The following is a 5,524-nucleotide window of genomic DNA, read 5'->3' on the forward strand; positions in this document are numbered from 1 at the left end:
TACTATTGTGATGACAACGGTTTAGCTAGGTATAAAATTAGGTTTGAGCCACCATTTTTCTACATAAAAAATCCTACACTTAAAAAAAAACACCATTTTTTTCTTTATTAATAGTAAGGTAGACATATTATACAGTTATAGTTTACCTTTTTATGTAATATATATAAACTAATTATTTCTCCAAGTTGCAGGACACCTAATATTACTACCAAAGAAACCAATATTGGAATCATTATAGTTGAACATTCTACAAAAATATCAGTAAATATGGAGGTTTAGTTTATAAATAAGCGATATGCCACAAATAAATAAGAAAAGAAGAAGAATTTTATATCAAAATCGTTTGTTGAGGAAGGCTAAATGCATTTCTAATTTCATCTGACCACGTTGAAGCGAGTTGAAGATGAAACTTGGCTTATAAGATATTATTAACCTTTCGTAATTTATTTTGGAAGTACTACATATAATGAGGGAGGGGCTCGGAGTGGTCCTGATTCCGAAATCCCGGGGTCCAGAATTTACAGAAATTTAATTCCCGACATCCCGAAATTCGAAAAAAGAATTCCCGCACCCTAAGTGGATCAATCCCGAAATCCCGATCTTAAAATCACCGCACCTGACGTCTCGAAAAAAGTTCATATCTATACACCATAACCATTCCACATTAATGTGTAGACTTTAAGATAGTCCAAGACAAAAATATTTTTTTGTTTTGTTTTTTCGTGGCTTGTCGACAATTTTGACTGTGAACCATTTCTCAATTGCTCGATTATTCCTTGTTCAATATAATAAATTATGTCAACTGAAGATTTTGACTATGTTTAATATATGAAGACATTTTTTTTTTTGATACTTTTTGTTGTTTACATAATTTCTGCATATCTTCAAAGGTTTTTGTCAATACTGGAAAATAGGCAAACATTATCACTAAAGGTCAATCACTGTTATAAGGAGTAGCACGACGAAGACCATGTAGACATTTAATGAGTGACTTTAAAATGCAAATCTTTATTATCATTTTTATAGTCATCTTTTTTAAAATCGTGGCGTTGTTTCATTTGGTTGCTAATGACAATTGCTTTCTGTTTATACGGTTGTCGTAAGAACTAAAATGGGAGTTTCTTACGTAAAACTATCAAATACAACACGTTTATATATTTGTTCCTGATCCGGTCTTATGTCCAGATTCGTAGCTCTGTCCTAAGAATATGTAAAACGAATTTGGCATATGCAGTCATCTAAATAACATAATCTATGACAAACGGGACGATTTCTATTTTGAAATTATCAAATTATGTGAGATATATATTTTCAAAATTATTCGGTATTCAAGAGCTCGCAGCTGCTACTCAGACTTTGTATAGCGTCACCAGTGTCCAAGTAGAAGGATGCTGAACTGGTTTGTCAAAGTATCGGACTTTTTTCTAAAAAAAAGTTCATTGGAAGGTTCTAAGGGTAGGAAGACCTTACTTATAAATATTCCATATCAACTTCACAAATAATGTACGATGGTCTTGAAGTTTAGATTATGTGTACTGACGTTGTTTATCATCTGAATAAAGTGTTATGCTATTCTTTTTTTTATGTATATATGAATATTAATTTTATCAGTTAGTCTGGTTTTTTTTGTGATATCAATTTGACGTTGCTCTGTACATCCCGTCATGTTATTGTGCTATGGTAAATTTTTGTATTCTTGTCTTTCATTTTTCTTAATGTGGTTTGTCTATTTGTCCTTTTGAATGTCACAATATATACCCTGTCTGAGTCCTGGATTACGGTCTGAATGTTGTTTTTTACTAGTGCAGGTATTTGTGTCACATTCACAATCCAGCATATATACTAGTATTATTACATGTTTATTGTTTTTTAATATTTTGAATATTCCGTTTTAAAACACCTTGTTTATCTTGACAATTTCTTCAACAAATGTTTTGAGAGTTAATATCTTGTTTTTGTAGATGTGTGTGGCTTTGTTTATTACAACACAAATATTGAAAAACCGGCCAACTTGATATGTTCCGCATACGTGAATATTTTAAAAATTGCTGTGAATTTTTTTTTATCATGTATGCAACAGTTTATATTAAAACTTTTAAACATTAAATTTAATTATTTGAAGTGTTAATTGTGTGATTTTGTATGAATTATGTTTTACAGACGGATGCACGTCATTATATTCTTTCTGTGAGCCTCTGACATTCCGTATTGTTCTGTATAGCTTTCAACTACGTCACATAGTAACAGGTGTTATGACGACGTTATTGAGGTTCAAATTTGGGATAAAAAAACACTTGGTATATACCCCGGCAGTTTCCTGTTTATATACTGTGTTGTAATCCAATCATAAAACTCGACACATTGGTATCCGTAATATAAGAAAATGTCTACACTAATTACAAGTCGGGAATATGACAGTTGTCATCTATTCGTCTGATGTGTTTGAGCTTTTGGTTTTGCCACTTGATTATGGACTTTCTGTTTTGAATTTCACTTGGAGTTTGGCATTTGTTTTAAGATTTTGGAATGTGGTATTTTTGTTGTTTTCCTTTTTGGAATGTGATGACGAATATAGCACGCTGGGCAGAAGATTCCTTATAATGTATCGCACTTGGTCTCACTTTGCTGTCCACATTTTGGCCCTTTTCAAAGTAAGTTATTAGTCCTCGATTTATGAAATAGAACTGTCATTTATTTACACCATTTCATATCTATTATAAGTAAAATATATTTGATGATAATGTGCAGGTTTCCGCCCAAATACGCCTGAGATGAGATGAAATAATTTAATGAGTACCTGGATCTGTATTTGTACTGGATGTAATTGGTGTGGTTAACACTGTCTCTATATTTGTAATGGATGTATCTGGTGTGGTAAAAACTGTCGCTATATTTGTACTGGATGTATTTGGTGTGGTAAAATCTGTCTCTGTCTGTGTAATGAATATATTTGGTGTGGTAAAACTTGTCTCTGTCTTTAAACTGGATGTATTTGGTAGGATAAAACAAGTCTCTGTTTTTAGCTTAATAAATATTTTGATATGAGCGTCACTGATGAGTCTTATGTCCTGTTTACAATACTTTGAATTTTTCGAAAAACTAAGGATTGTCTAATCCCGGGCATAGATTACCTTAGTCGTATTTGGCACAACTTTTTGGAATTTTGCTCCTCAACTTTTAATTGTTTAGCTTAATAAATATTTTGATATGAACGTCACTGATGAGTCTTATGTAGATGAAACGCGCGTCTGGCGTACTAAATTACAATCCTGGTACCTTTGATAACTATTGTTGTCATTGTCGTACAGTCAGTTGTAGAGGTAAAATCTGTTAATGAAATTTCATGAATGATGAATTCTTACGTGTTGTTTTAGAATATATTATCGAATCTTTACAATTTTAGTAATATGATATATAATATGATAGTATTCAGTAATTCGATATGAATCTTTTCCTTTACAGTACAATGTAAAAAAGAGAATTCAATTTACATTCATGAGACAAAATCAATACACGCACTGCAAAATATAGGACCTTTGAGACATTGCAACATGGGGTTCGTGTTGTTTATTCTTTAGTTTTCTATGTTGTGTCATGTGTACTATTGTTTTTCTGTTTGTCTTTTTATTTTTAGCCATGGCGTTGTCAATTTGTTTTAGATTTATGAGTTTGACTGTCCCTTTGGTATCTTTCGTCCCTCTTTTAAACCTTTTTTTTTACCACGATTTTTTTATTTATGTTTAATGTCTGTTTCATTTAAAACTTACATACTTGTATATATTCCATAATTTACATAAACATAAGTTAAGTTTTGTCTCATTCAGTCTACTATTTAAGGTCTTTGAAAATTGAATTTTTGCGGTTAATTTTCTACCTATTTGTATGTGTAGAAAGTTGATAATGTTGAATGTTTGTCCTTTTAATCTGTACAGTGCCATATGGATATAGTTATCTCTCTCATTTAATGTCACATTATTGAACGGTGTGGACGTTTGTGTATATATGTATATCATAAATTTGTATGTGAATTTAGCTGTTCATAGTGGATTTTGGTTCATAAAATCTATTGTATGCTACAAATATGTAGTTAAAATTGACAAAGGAAATGTGGATTGTGTCAAAGAGACAACTACACGACCATAGAGCTCTCTCAGTTACAACCGCATTATTGATATATATCTCTATGTTTTAAAACTCACCTATTTGTATGTGTATAGAGTTGTTCATTTTGAATGTTTGCCCATTAAAACTGTTTTGTGCTACACATATGTAGCGATCTGTTTTAACAACATTACTAATGAAATATATAGCACCAGTTCCTAATGGCATATTGGTGTTGGATTCTTTGTACCACGTATAACCAGTGTTAATTACAAAAGGATTTCCATCTGATGTACACGTCAGAGATATGGGTCCTGGTCCTTCAGTAAATATTGGAATATTAGGAGACTTAGTAACTTCAACATTTCTTACACTATCTGTGAAAAAGTGAGAAAAAAATTTGTATTAGAAATACTGTTATATGTGATTTACTAGTAAACAGCTTTTGGCCCTGCTTCTGTGGTACATATAGGGTTGGTAGGAGAATTATTATGTTGTATGTTTCTGTCAATACTGTATGATAAAAAATTTGTTACTTGTACATTTCTGACAATATCTGTTTAATTTGAAAACTATCAACAAGTCAAAAATAATTATTTTTTTGTAAAAAAAAACCTTTCTCTCATGTTCCTTTAAGCCGGGAGTCAAGCTTTCACGATTTGTACAGCAAGCCTTGACCGTAACATTCCCTATTAAACTTTGTTAAAAGTTTGATAAGATTCTGTTAATTATGACTGGGAATTCAAACTAAAGTTAAAATTTGTAAAATCAATTATTTAATTACGACAACAATCAGGTATTCTTTAGGAAATATTAACTGTTTTCAGTCGATTTTTTTGGGATTATCCCCTTTTTAAAACCGATTTAAATCCGATAGGTTTTGCATGATTAGAAATGACAGAATCTGTCTCGACAACGTCCCGATTCAACCGAATGTGATTTGACAGAGTTCATGAATGAATGCATTAGATCGTATGTTTTTTGGTTTAAATTGTTTATCATTCGTCATTTCGGGGCCTGTAATGTTAGACTATGTGATATGGGCTTTTCTAATGGTTGAAAGCCGTAATATGACATATCGCTTTTAATGTCTGTGTCATCTGGTTCTTGTAGAGAGTTGTCCCATTGTAATTCATACAACATCTATTTATTTTTCTTTATCTAAAAACTTGCATTTTATAGTAGTGTAAGTCTATTTATTAGGGAGTTCACATGTTTTATCTTATCAGAAACGATGATTCACTTGTGATTTGTCTTTTCATGTTGCAAGATTTGAATATTAATTAAGGCTTTTACTTTTCTTCATCTTGTGTTATAATTCTAGACTTATTCAGTCTGTAATTCTACTAATCTTCGGGCACAATTTAACCCTGCATCAAAACATTTGATTTTAACAACTTACAATGGACATTACTGGGGTTAG

General features: G+C 31.4%; 1 long non-coding RNA gene across 1 annotated transcript; it reads right to left on the reverse strand.

The window, feature by feature from the left end:
- Nucleotides 1-36: 36 nt before the first annotated feature.
- On the reverse strand, nucleotides 37-4,472 carry LOC139522507 (uncharacterized). The gene is made up of 3 exons (XR_011664452.1): nucleotides 4,200-4,472; nucleotides 3,277-3,327; nucleotides 37-247 (listed from the first exon to the last, which is right to left on the reverse strand). It is a non-coding gene; the product is annotated as an uncharacterized lncRNA (long non-coding RNA).
- Nucleotides 4,473-5,524: the final 1,052 nt, after the last annotated feature.

This window comes from Mytilus edulis, chromosome 5 (genome assembly GCF_963676685.1).
Source record: "Mytilus edulis chromosome 5, xbMytEdul2.2, whole genome shotgun sequence".
Classification (NCBI taxonomy): Eukaryota; Metazoa; Mollusca; class Bivalvia; order Mytilida; family Mytilidae; genus Mytilus; species Mytilus edulis.